Source organism: Schistocerca gregaria, chromosome 5, assembly GCF_023897955.1.
Source record: "Schistocerca gregaria isolate iqSchGreg1 chromosome 5, iqSchGreg1.2, whole genome shotgun sequence".
Lineage (NCBI taxonomy): Eukaryota > Metazoa > Arthropoda > Insecta > Orthoptera > Acrididae > Schistocerca > Schistocerca gregaria.
In genome coordinates this window covers 100,077,994-100,092,563 of record NC_064924.1, presented here as the reverse complement: position 1 = coordinate 100,092,563, position 14,570 = coordinate 100,077,994, and the positions used below count along the sequence as shown (strand labels likewise).

Sequence of the window (14,570 nt, the reverse complement as noted above, 5' to 3'; positions counted from 1 at the left end):
GGAATTGAGAGGGTTGCTGGACCCCACAATGCCCAAGGGAAAGGAAGATCTGGATGCACTGCATCTTGGAAGAGGTGAGTTGTGTCACGAGGTGATGTTGGAGTGTCTTGTAGCAGTTGGTGGCTGGGGCAACGAGATGATGTCACAGACTTCCATTGTGTATGCAGGCTCATGCTGGCTGATCACCATGGCAAACTTTGTGGTGTCCTGGGAGATGCTGCAGTCAGTGAAGACATGGTCTGTAGAAGAAAACCATAGGTGCGAGTCCCATGGGTTGAAAGGCAGCAGATGAGCCATGGCATAGCTGGACAGATTGGTGGCAAGGGCAGTGGATCAGATGGTGGCTCTTTGAGACCACGACGAGCATTGGTGGCTGAGGACGGGGCTGGTGCAGGTATCAGTGTGGAGTCCGGTGTCAAAAGCTGGGCTTCTGGCAGTCGTGTCACCGCGAGTTGTGCATACATGTCAGCGTTGGTGCAGTCCAGTTCTGTGAGGCACTAAGTCAGCTTGGAGATAATGTCATGCACCACTGGCATGGCAGCTGCATGTTGTGGGGCATTGGTTGGGCTGGTGGCAGCAGCTATTGGTTGTTAGGTTGCACAAGATGCGGCGAAACATGTGTAAAGGAATTAATTCATGGTGCGAAGCACACTAGCATCTGTAGCACGCAAATAGAAGTTCCTGTCTGCACACTTGCGGGAGTTGGAGTGTGCATCTAATCAGGTGAGGCGTCCAGTAACATGCTGAAATAGAATATTAAGTTGACTGAGTTCATAGTTGAGTCACCAATGAAGGAATGTTCCTTACTTTATTGAACGAAGTAACACGCAAAGTTACAAACATGTGGCTTGAGTAATACATACTGTTTCAGGTTCAAAATGTAAATCAGTCACTCACTCGAGATGCTAATGCAGTAGCCAGGCATGGTGTGGTAGGTACGGTGGAGATTGAGAAATTGTTGCCTTGGCCCAGTGTTCACTGCACAATATCTGCACTTACAATACCCGCACCAAGACGTGTGAAGTGAAATTTATAGACTGCACAGGAGCGCGATGCAAAAACACATTATCCTCAACAATTGCATCCCAGGTGTAAAGATGGTGTGGCACAGGCATCTTGCAGTCTCACTAAAGCACCAGTGTCAGGTGCATCACCACATTGCCAGTTCCTCATGGTGTGGGTGCAGAGCAGCAACCAAAGTGGACGCTACAGGGGACAGACAGAGTGGTGAAACTTGGTTGGCAGAAGCCTTGCTGGGGCAGCTATTTTCTGGACCAGTAGTTGACTGCAGCGGCCCAGATTGACAGACGTGAATGGAAGTACTGTGTGAGGTGTGTAACTCGCTGCCTTAGTAGGTGGCCATAGCGAGTTGTGAGCATACAGAGCTGCTAAAAAATCTGTGCATCACCGTATTCTTAAAACAAATAACTCTCTTGCTGTACATCACAGACTACTTACAACTTCTCACATCCAAGAAATGTCTCATATTTATGAGTCACCATCATGATGCAGGAAAAATATGATAACAGCTTATTTTTTTTTTTAAAATGCTATTTGCAATTCTGCCAAAATTGCAATGAGAAATATTCTTCATTTGGGGTGACTAGTCTATTATCAGATCATCACAGATGTCATAAGTGTCGAAACATAACACAAACAGTACATTTGCAAACAGTTATCCGAGTGCTGTTGTAGCAAGAGGACTGATAATATATTGTAGATGATTTTGCACATGTTACTCATGATTGTCAATGGTGGCTGTTTGCAAACATTATGATTGTATTGTGCTTCAGTACTTAAAATTAAGGTGATGATTTGATAATGGATGTCGTGTCCGAAACTCGTCACTGCAAATGAGGGACCTTTATCATTACAACATCAACAGAATTACTGATAGTAGTTTTAAGGTGTCATATGTCACATGTTCAATTAAGATTCTTCAAAGTTATTGTCTAAAGTTAAAATTTTGCACAACATACACATAAACAGACCTTTGTATGCTGGTGTGAAACCACACACACATTCATAATATTTTGATCTCCCATTGTGAAATATTGTATATTCCTTCTTTTAGATGGAGAATGTTTCTTTAATACTGCAAGTTGTAGATCTTTTCATTTTAACCAATTTTTATGCTTCAACTGTTATAGTGATATCGTCTTTGTCGTTGGCTTTGGTGGAAAACGGTTCCACTTATCCTCCAGACAGAAAGACTGTGCAATTTGAATATATGCTTGTCTTACAAGATGACCATAATAGCGATGGTTTTCCGAACATTCCCTTTGAAGATCTCACATTCCCTTTTTTTTTGTCCAGCATGTATTTTGGTGCATATGTAATATGGTGCAAAATTGTTTTCCTTGAAAAGAACTCTTGGCTAATTGTTATAGCTTGCATCTTTGTAAGATGCACTCAATTCAACAGCTGAACTGATGTTTGAGAAACTTCCTGTGGAATTCTGCAAGTTTCCTTTGGTCCGTTTTCTTCTGAAGAATTTCTTCATGGAATTTCTACTTTGAAGAATGTGGTCAGCTTTGCTATGGTGTACTCCTCACAATTTCAGTAATTTCTCTGCATTTTCTTGATGCATACAACTTATGACTTGACCTGCTGACCATGGTTTCTTGTTAGGACTAACACCAATCTCTATAGTTGGCCAATACAGGGAATGTTCTGCTGACATGATAACTTGATGATTTTACTAGTGCTGCCAGGAGTTGAAAATAGCGGCACTAGTAAATATATTCATTTGTCCCTATAAATATGTTTATTTATCTCTGAGCACTGCCAATGTTAAGCTGCACCTAGACATGAATTATTACTGTGCACATTGTAAATGGCAACAATGCCAGGACTGCAGAAAGCCGACAGCACTATCTTTACCTCATCGCTCCTCTCCTTTTGGTAGTATTAATGCGGTAGTAAGGTAAGCCTGATGTCTTTTCTGACAGCCACCATGCAAATCATCAACACCACAGATGCAAATTCTGCACCATGGTAAACATCTTCATGTTCAGTTGCTGTTATTGTTCATATTATGTCAGTGCATTTAAGAACACTGAAAGTCACCACTGAAAACAACTTGATTTTGAAATAATCCTGATATGAGCACACTTATCCCTAGCCTGAAGAAAGTCAGAGGACATTTCAACAAAACACCCTACAACTCAATGAGCAGAATCCTCACAAAATCTCATAGGCACTACTGGAACACAGATTTGTTAAGCTGCTGTCTTCGTCTATTAATAAAAGAATTGTGAATTCATGTGTCCTCCCTTTCATATGCTATGCCAAGCATAGTGTTATGTGAGTGGTCCCAGATTTGCTACAGTAAAATAATTAACTGTGAGCAACTGGAATAAGCTGACAACTGCAATAAGAAACAGCAATAAAATCTGCAGTAAAGAAATTAGCCATGATTAACATTTCTTATAAAATCTGTTAAACTGAAAAGTGGAAGTCCTCCTTTCCAGAAATTTATGGTATTCAAACGTTTTGGGTTTGGAATTTTTTGGATAAAGTTTTTTTGTGTAATTTACAAATAATTCAGGAAGCTAAAGCTAAAGCAAGGGAACTTTGACGCATATACCCAAACTAAGGAGGTCATTGTAACTATGAAGTTATTCTCTCCCTCTCCTTTAAAATAAATAAATAAGTAACTACAAAAAAAATTTAAAAACAGGACTACAACTGTTCCACAGATACAGCGTTTTAAAATTTTTCCCAAGAATTATATTTGCGAAATGGAACATCATTGGCGGCCCTTACCTCAAGCCAGGAATTGTTTTGTCTTACATTGTAATAATTCAACAACATCTGAATTGATACAAATTATGCAACAAAAAAATATAGTGATTACTAGAATGAGATTTTCACTCTGCAGCGGAGAGTGCGCTGATATGAAACTTGCTGGCAGATTAAAACTGTGTGCCCGAACAAGACTCGAACTCGGGACCTTTGCCTTTCGTGGGAAAGTGCTCTACCATCTGAGCTACTGAAGCACGACTCACGCCCGGTCATCACAGCTTTACTTCTGCCAGTATCTCGTCTCCTACCTTCCAAACTTTACAGAAGCTCTCCTGCGAACCTTGCAGAACTAGCACTCCTGAAAGAAAAGATACTGTGGAGACATGGCTTAGCCACAGCCTGGGGGAAGTTTCCAGAATAAGATTTTCACACTGCAGCGGAGTGTGCACTGATATGAAACTTGCCCGTGAAAGGCAAAGGTCCTGAGTTTGGGTCTTGGTCGGGCACACAGTTTTAATCTGACAGGAAGTTTCATAGTGATTACTATACATCCCTCTCCAATTGCTGTCTATTTGTGAAATTATGTCCACAGATACTGACATTCATTCAATGAATTTACCGTGTTTGCGGTTTTGATTTCTCACATGATGAGTAAATAATTTTGTGAACTGTGAAAATTTGTAAATCGCCATGTAATGCATCTGAATGCGTCATAATTGTGCTTTGTTCTACTTGGTTGAGAACTGCACCATTTGCTGTATTTGGGATTGACAGCTGGTATTCATATTTTTGATGTTGGTTTGTTAACATGGGGTGTGTATATAATATTTCAAGTTACTGAGTACATTACTGTGTTCATGCATAGTGTTCTTATTATCCAGCAACATGGGTACAGTATAAACGTGGCCACTTTATTTAACACCAGAGACTGATATATAATTTTTGATCCTGGTTTAACCTGTTTGAATAAAGGTACAATACAAGTTTTAGTGTTTTTGAGTTGCACAGTAAATTTAATTTCATTCTTTTCATTTTACAATGCTGCATGTGAAATAATCACTCTTATTAACATATGTAAGCCCATTCCAGGTAACATAATCACCCTGGAAAAATTCCTGTGGTAGTTGGTATTAGAGCAACACTTTTTTTTTTAGATTGAAGTCCGCCGTTAAGTATACCTGCTTAAAAGAAGTCCCTCTAACTAGGGGATCACCTTGAGAAGATGTCATGTTTCCAAGTAGAGGAGGAATTAGCATATTTTGCCAAAATATAAGAGGTATTAGAGATAAAGTTAGTGAACTGCTTATAGATGTTGACTCTGAAATTATTGGTGTATCGGAGCACCACTTAAATTATTTAACTATCCAGGGGTTTCCTTTACCAGGATACAGGTTAGTTGGGTGTTTTTCAAGGAGTTCCTTGCGGAGTGGGGGAGTGGCCATGTATGTAAGAAACAGTATTCCATTTGAGTCCATAGACCTATCATGACACTGCACTGAACAGATATACGAATGTTGTGCAGGGGCAGTTGAATTTAGTAAAACTAAACTTCTAATTTCTGCTCAAGTTAGAGAGGGTCGTTGATTCACTTTATAGGAAGTACCACAAATTAGTTATATGTGGTGAATTCAATATAAATTTTGTGTATGATGGTGCTAAAAAAGGATATTGGTAGTTCTCCTAAATTCATCTGATCTGATGCAGATTGATTTTTTTCCAACTAGGGTACAGGGGAACAGTGGCACAGCCATTGACAGTATTTTTATTCATTTTTCATTACTAGATGGTCATTCTGTTCGTAAAATGGTGAATGGCCTTTCGGACCATGATGCACAAGTTTTAAAACTAAAAGGCTTTTGTACTCAAACAAATGTCACATATAATTACAAACTATGTAGGAAAATTAATCCAACAGAAGTAGGTGGGTTTTTAAACCTCATCAAGGAACGAGAGTGGCAGGATGTTTATAGTGCCAATAACATAGATGACAAATATAATTATTTCCTTAACATATTTCTCTTGCTCTTTGAGAATTGATTTCCATTAGAATGTCCTAAATTGGGTACTAGCTGTAGAAGGCAGCCCACGTGGCTGACTAGTGGGATAAGGATATCATGTTGAACAAAGCAAGAATTACATAAAAAAGTTAAAACTAGTCACAATCAAGCTACAGTAGCCCATTACAAGCTGTACTGTAAGGTGCTTAAAAATGTTATTAGGAAAGCAAAGAGTATATGGTATGCAAATAGAATAGCTAATTAACAAGATAAATTTAAAACCATATGGTCTGTTGTGAAGGAATTGTCTGGTCAGCAGCACAAGGTTGACGATATAAAGTCAATTTGTAGTAAAAATATTTCTTTTCTGAGCACTGCTTGTGAATTAAATAAAAATTTAATTTCGACAGGGAATCATATAACTCTCTTGGAAAATGCCTTTCCGAGATTGGAGTTGGAAATATTCCTCTGTGATACTGACAAGGGGGAGATTGACTCAATAACTAAATCACTGAAGACTGTCATGGCTATGATGGAGTGCCTAGCAGAATATTAAAGTACTGTGCTGCACATGTTAGACATGTATTTAGTCATATTTGTAATTTTTCCATTAGGAATGGTCAGTTTCCTGAATGATTAAAGTACTTAGTAGTTAAGCTGCTTTATAAAAAGGGAGAAAGGGATAATGTAGACAATTTTAGACCTATTTCTATGCCATTAGTGTTTCCTAAAGTTATTGAAAAGGCTGTGTATATAAGGATAATTGATCATTTTATATCACACAGTTTGCTATCAGATGTACAGTTCAGCTTTAGAAGTAATTTAACAACTGAAAATAATAAATTCTCTTTTCTCTGTGAGGTATTGGATGGTTTAAACAGTAGGTTTTGAATTTCAGGCATATTTTTTGATTTAACTAAGGCTTTAGAGTGTGTTTATCACAAAATGTTGCTCCAGAAATTGGACCATTATAGAATATGGGGAGTAGCTCACAATTGATTGACCTCGTACTTTAACAACAGACAGCAAAAGGTCATTATTCAGTGTTGGGAATGGCTGTGATGTGGTGATGTGGGGTCTGAGTGGGGTACAGTCAAGTGGAGGCTGCCGCAGTGATCAGTGTTGGGGCCACTCCTGTTCCTTATTTATATAAATGTTATGCCATCTAGTATTACAGGTAACTCTAAAATATTTCTGTTTGCCGATGACACTAGCTTTGTAGTAAAAGATGCTGTGTGCAACATAGGCTCAGTTTCAAATAGTGCAGTTCGTGACATGAGTTCATGACTTGTAGAAAATAAACTAATCACAGCAAGACCCAGTTTTTACAGTTTCTAACACATGATTCAACAAAACCTTATGTTTTAATTTCACAGAATTGGCATATGATTAGTGAAACTGAACAGTTCAAATTTCTGGGTTTTCAGTTAGATGCACTGCTGGCCATTAAAACTGCTACACCACGAAGATGATGTGCTACAGATGCGAAATTTAACTGACAGGAAGAAGATACTGTGATATGCAAATGATTAGCTTTTCAGCGCATTCACACAAGGTTGTCACCGGTGGTAACACCTACAACGTGCTGACATGAGGAAAGTTTCCAACTGATTTCTCATACACAAACAGCAGTCGACCAGCGTTGCCTGGTGAAACATTGTTATGATTCCTCGTGTAAGGATGAGAAATGTGTACCATCACGTTTCCGACTTTGATAAAGGTCGGATTGTAGCCTATCGCGATTGTGGTTTATCGTATCACGACATTGCTGCTCGCATTGGTCGAGATCCAATAACTGTTAGCAGAATATGGAATTGGTGGGTTCAGGAGGGTAATACGGAACGCCATGCTGGATCCCAATGGCCTCGTATCACTAGCAGTCGAGATGACACGCATCTTATCCACATGGCTGTAATGGATCGTGCAGCCACGTCTCGATCCCTGAGTCAACAGATGGGGACATTTGCAAGACAAGTTTACAACATCATGATGGTTGCATCAGTGTTTGGCGGCATCGCAGTGAACACACATTGGAAGCGTGTATTCGTCATCGCCATACTGGTGTACCACCCGGTGTGATGGTATGGGGTTCCATTGGTTACACATCTCAGTCACCTCTTGTTCGCATTGACAGCACTTTGAACAATGCACGTTACATTTAAGATGTGTTATGACCTGTGGCTCTGCTCTTCATTCGATCCCTGCGAAACCCTACATTTCAGCAGGGTAATGCACGACTGCATGTTGCAGGTCCTGTACAGGCCTTTCTGGATACAGAAAATATTCGACTGCTGCCCTGGCCAGCACATTCTCCAGATCTCTCACCAATTGAAAACATCTGGTCAATGGTGACTGAACAACTGGCTCATCACATATGCCAGTCACTACTCTTAATAAACTGTGGTATTGTGTTGAAGCTTCATAGGCAGTTGTACCTGGACACACCATCCAAGCTCTGTCTGACTCAATGTTCAGGCGCATCAAGGCCGTTATTACGGCCAGAGGTGGTTGTTTTCTGGGTACTGGTTTCTCAGGATCTATGCACCCAGTTTGCATGAAAATGTAATCACTTGTCAGTTCTAGTATAATATATTTGTCTAATGAATACCCGTTTGTCATTTGCATTTCTTCTTGTTGTAGCAATTTTAATGGTCTGTAGTGTAGTAAGCTGTCACAGAAAGCCCACATTCAGGATCTTGTTCAAAGACTTAATGCTGCCATTATTACTATTCGAACTGTATTTGAAGGTAGTGATTGTTCGACACAAAAATTAGTCTAGTTTGCTTATTTTCATTCGCTTATGTCATATGGTAATATATTTTGGGGTAACTCTCCCATTCTAAAAGAATATTCTTGGCTCAGAAACAGGCGGTTCATACAATAAGTTGTGTAAGTTCACTAAGCTCTTGTTGATCCCTGTTCGCGAGTCTGAGATTTTGACATTGGCCTCTCAGAATATATATCATGTACTGTCATTTCTTGTTAACAATATTAGCTTATTCCCAAGAGTAAGCAGCTTTCACTTAGTTCGTACTTGCCAGAAATCAAACATGTATTTGGATCACACTTCCTTAACTCTTGTGCAGAAAGGTGTGCAGTATACTGCTACATCCATTTTCAAGAAGCTACCACAAGAATTCAAAAATCTTAGTAGTAATCCATGCACTTTCAAATTGAAACTGTAGAGTTTCCTCACGGGGAACTCCTTCTATTCTGTCGAGGAATTCTTTGAAAAATTAACCTGATTCTTGTTGTATTGTTGATTGCATTTACTTAAACTTATGGCTTGACTTTTTTCAGTTTCATAAACATTTTATTTTATATGTTATTACTTTTATGTTGTAATTTCATGTACTGAAACGTTCCATGACCTGGGAGATTTGCTCCTCAATTTGGTTCTAAGGAGCTTGATATGTAAATAAATAAATAGGCCTAAATATATAATGAAATTAGGTCATTTGATTACTATTTACATTTATGTTGACCATTCTGTTGTGTTATCAAGTGAGTGTACAACTTCCAAGATCCTTGATATAGGACTTCTGCGTGAAGTGCATATATCTACTTTACAAATATTCTCACTGTTCACTTCTGCTGAATAATCACTTCATTTATTTTACGTGCACTGCCAATATCTGCTAATCTGCTGTAATACTTCAATGACTACATGTGCAAATACAAAAAGCAATGCATTTGTTTATCACCATACAAATATGCATACTAGATTCAGCGTACCACAATACTGAAATGTGGGCCCAATATGTAGCAACAACTGAAAATTTGTACTAAACTGGGAATAAAAGCAGGATTTTTAGCTTATGGCTAGCAGTCACCTTAACCTTTAGGCTAGCATAACATACTCCAGATCTTACTCAAGCTTTCATTATCGCTAATGTAGGACAGGGTAGATTGCTACTTACCATAAAGAAGACATATTAAGTTGCGGACATGCACAATTAAAAGACGCTTACACAAAATTTTCGGCCACAACCTTCATCAGCAAAAGAGAAGTACATACTATTCATACACTCAAGCAAGCACACCACACACACACACATGAGTGACAACTCTAGCAGCTCAAACCAGAATGCAACTATCACAATGGATGGCAGTAGCAATCTGCAGGGGGGATGGGAGCAGGATAGTAGTGTACATGTGGGGGGGGATAGAGGAATGCTGTCTGGCAGTGTGTGCAGAGACTAGAATGCCAACAGGTGGCATTTCCCCTCATACCCCCAATCCTGCCAATATCCCCAAGAACTGGCCACAAATGAGTGGCCCCCCTCGTCACCCAGTACCTACCCGGACTGGGGCAACTGAACCATATCCTTTGCCAGGGCTTTGATCACTTATCGCCATGCCCTGAAATGAGAGACATCCTATGCGAGATCCTACCCACCCCTCCTGAAATGGTGTTCCATCACCCACAAAACCTCCACAACATCCTAGTCTAACCCCATGCCTCTCCCAGTCCCAATCCCTTTGTCACAAGGATCATATACCTGCAGAAGACCCAGGAGGAAGACCTGCCCAGTCCACCCACCCAGCACTTCCTATCCCAGGCCTGCCATTGGTATGTCTTACCCCCATCAGGGTCTGGGGGACCTGTGAAAGCAGCCATTTCATTTACCAGCTCTGTTGCAACCATTGCATGGCTGTCTATATTGGTATGACTACCAACCAGCTGTCCCTAGGATGAATAGCGACTGCCAAACTGTGGCGAAGGGGAAGAAGTCCACCCTGTGCCACAACATGCAACTGAGCATAACATGCTTGATTTCAATGGCTGGTTCACTACCTGAACCATCTGGATCATCCCCTTCATCACCAGATTTTCTGAATTGTGTAATTATCCCAGTCTCAAGCTGTGGTAACATGCTGTCCCCACATCCTACACCGAATAGTTGCCACCTTTCACTTCTATCATCTTCTCCCCATTCTCGTCTTGCAGCCTCTTGTTTGCTGCTCTCTGCCAACACATCTGCCCATCATTTCCCGCTCCTGTCCTTTTTGCTCCTTTTTTCCATGGACCTCCCTGGCCCATAATCTCCTGATGCTGCACCTGTTGTCACACTCCACCAGACATCGTTATGTACCTCCCCCCCCCCCCTTACACTACTCTAAAGCCCATTCTCTGCCCCCCCTCCAGATTGCTGCTGCCATCCCACATGATAGTATCATTCTGAATCAAGATGACAGAGTTGGTACTCATGTGTGCATGAGGTGTGCTTGCTTGTGTGTATGAATTGTGTGTTTCTCGTGTGCTGATGGAGGCTGTGGCTGAAATCTTTGTGTGCCCGTCTGCAATTTAACATGTCTTCTTTACAGTAAGTAGCGATTTGTACCTTTTCCTACATTACAGATATTCCTACATTGAGTTTCCATTGTTTCATTATCACTGACATTCCGCAGTTTTCAGTTGCCTCTGCATATTCATTACTTTGCTGGTTCATAATATCTGAAAAGTTTGCACTGATATCACTACATGCCATTAGATCTTCAGTGATTTCAACGCCATCCACTTAATCATTCCATTTCAGTGCATTTAATTCATTTCACATTACAATATGACATTCTAGAACTTACGTACCAATTTATAATATTCTTTTAGAATTAAGAGCATACATACAACACCACAGTGTTCCAACATTGCTTCAGTCTGTACTCCATTTTGACCCACAATTGTCCCAAAGTGTCTGCCTTGATGTCACTGACAACTATCATGATATGTCTTTCTTTAAAAGGACATCATGTTTCCTTAAACTTCTGTACCCACCCATAAATGTTGTAGTGGACCCTTGTTAAAAGTGGTCCCTAATTTCCAATGCTTTGCAATTACAGACTCATTTGTGCAGAATTTCATTGTGCCATACTGCTTCTAAGTTTGTTTGACATCTCTGTTGCTGGAATAACTGTTTTTTCTTTTCTTTTTTTAAAAAAAGCTTTGTGAGTTTCTGTATCTGCAAATATTACAGCCTACCTCAATACAACCATTTTTTACAATTTTTATCATTTTTGAATAATCCTGTATATATTTTGTGACACCAAATGTAAAACACTTTTTTAATTATTGAAATGTACTGATCATTTGTTAATTAAATGTTTCTCTCTTTCTGCAGAGGAGTACTACAGCTACTGCTGAGTCGTCATGTCACAGGTATTGTGGCCACCTGTCAAAAGTCTGAATAACCACTTTTTGCAGCATTAGACAGGAAGAGAGTTAGTGAGGTTCTGTAAGGTACTGACAGAGTGGTGGAGCCAAGCTGACTCCAGTGCTGTGGCCAGTTGCACTAGGTTCCTTGGTGGAGGATCCAACAGGAGCTTTATATGAATATGAGGGATACTGCACTATTCATTGGCAGTGCTTGTAGGTAAGTCTGAAGCTGAGGATTATAGTATTATCTTTTATTATGACTCAGTTTTCAGCAGGACCATCACATTATATTAGTCATGTACTTGGATTTCATGGAAATGAGTCTTTATATATGGAAGCAAGTACACTGTGTGCGGGAGATGCAGACAAGTTGATGACATTAGCAGTTAATCATTTTTAATTAATTTGTTTTAGGATAGGGTTTGGTTATCATCGCATGTAAAATTTTTATTTTAATATCACCACAATTATTTTGTCAATCTTAAAAGTTAAAGCAAAAGTGTTGTCACGCCTCATTAACTGTTGTTATTTATCCTGGACATTTTACTGTGCACAAACGACAAGCAGATTGCAGCACTGCAGACTTGCATTTGTTAGCTGATGGCAGCACTGCAATAGTAACACTGCATGCATGCATGATGTTCTTTGAGGCATACTGCTTTCTTATTGTTACAGGAGAGACGAAGGAGAAGTCAGAGGTGAGGAAGAAGAGTGTGGACAAGTTCAAGGAATCCAAGAGGAGAAGTCATTCCAAAGATTGAAGAAGATGAAAAATATCAAGCTGTTTGGAGTAGCTTTATATGCTGCTTTCCCCAGTTTTCCATCAACAAAGCATCCTGGTTAGCTTGTAACAGCCGAGAGTGGCAGATGAAAAGCTTAGCAGAGCTTTGCAGCAATACCTCTGAATGGTACTGTCTTATCATAGCCCTTACATTCTATGTGGCATTGTTCAGAGATGACATATCAGTTAGCACAGTTACATTTTAATATAGTTTCACTGACATAAATTTAAAAAACAGTTCCTCCATATTGAAACATCGTTCAGTGAAAATTCTCCTTTAATAACTACCAAATTACTAGAACTCTAAATTGTGTTATTTTATAATTGTTGGTCCAAAGACACAGTAAACAATCCATTCAAGTTGATAATAGTGAGTTGCAAATGACCGAAAGAAGACAATGGCATGCTAATGAACCAGTCTGTTTGGTTAATGATGGTTTAACATCACAGCAAATCAACAAAGTATATCTTATGAATATAAATGCAAAGAAAAAAATTGATATTAAAACAAAGATAGTTGCTCTGCTCTGTTACATCATCCCCACCTGGTTAATCTCCAGCAGTACACCAATCTGTACATACCTCTTAACATTTATTTCATCTGGGGTGACAGTTTAGACTAGTTGTCATAGGCCAGTTTGTAACTTTTGTACCCTGCCCTTATGGCACATGTGGTAGGGAAGGACATCATCTCGTAGGAGGACAGTGTCTTCAGTCTGGAACTTCAGTAATTTTTTTCAGCACTTCCAGAAGTTGTCAACTTCCTTCTGATGGAATATAAATTCCTTGACCAAATCAGAAGCGTTTCGTGGCTTACACACTGTGGGTAGCATAGTATATCTATCTCCATCAAATACACTGGTTAGACCTGCCTCAGTCATGCTGCAGCACCCTAGAATTTTGCAGAGGTATCATTTTGTGGAGTCAACCATCTGCTCCCACCATCTTCTTTACCAGCTGCATATAGTTCTATAAATTTCCATGTGATGCCGTGTTTTGAGAAGAACTACCATGTTCTATCAGCAGATACAGCAGTCCAGACTTTTGCTAGTTCATGATCACCTGTATGAAATGTTTAGGTATTATCACTGTAAGTGCTGTGTTTCAAGATGAATATGTGAGTTTTAAGGCTTTGCAACATTTATTACATTCAACTTGCAATTATAAATAATACAACAAATGAAAGAATTACTTAAACTGTTTGCCTTACAAGTATTCAATGCGAGTACCATTCATCACACATCAAGTTGATAGGCAAGCTCCTCTAGAATCATGCTTAGTGTGTCACGAGTAATTGTTGCAACAGTGCTGTTTCTAAAGTGGGATAGATTAGCTGATAGCGGAGGCACACACACATGATCCTTTGTGAACTCCAAAGGTGAAAAATCAATGTTGTCAGATCGTATGTAAATGTGGTCATGCAAAACAAGTAATGTTACCCAGCACCTTACCAGCAATCCAGTGGACAGGTACAGTCAGTCTTCTTTCTTTTCTCCACAATCTTCACACTCCATCTATTCTCAGCCTCTGTCTTGCCTCTGCTCCTATGTGATTTATTGTGAGGGTACTCAGGCAAGTGGCAGTTTGCTTGGCCAAATTATAGAAGTCATCTGAGGGATTATCATCTTGAGGTCCGATGCTGGCAGTTTCTACACCATATTGGGACTGCTCACTGAGTTATGCCAGTGAGGCAGTGCACTATCTTACTGCCATGAAAGTTCTGTAGTTCTGCTTCTTCTAATTGAGGGAAGAGCTGTAGCTGTGGTGCATCAAGATAAAGAAACATCAGTTAAAGTTGCTTCCCTGAAAAAGGAAGATTCATAAATATTCTGTTGGGATATGGCACATAAAATATTCAATTTCGGGGAATCTCATTGCAGCTGTACCATTT

The 14,570-nt window shown here is 39.7% G+C and overlaps 1 long non-coding RNA gene across 1 annotated transcript in view; it reads left to right on the top strand.

The window, feature by feature from the left end:
• LOC126272730 (uncharacterized) overlaps positions 1-13,194 on the top strand; it is a 33,597-nt gene extending 20,403 nt beyond the window's left edge. The window contains exons 2-3 of the long non-coding RNA XR_007549255.1: positions 11,864-12,115; positions 12,574-13,194. This is a non-coding gene — a long non-coding RNA (uncharacterized LOC126272730). The remainder of the gene's footprint in view (positions 1-11,863; positions 12,116-12,573) is intronic.
• The last annotated feature ends 1,376 nt before the right edge of the window (positions 13,195-14,570 follow it).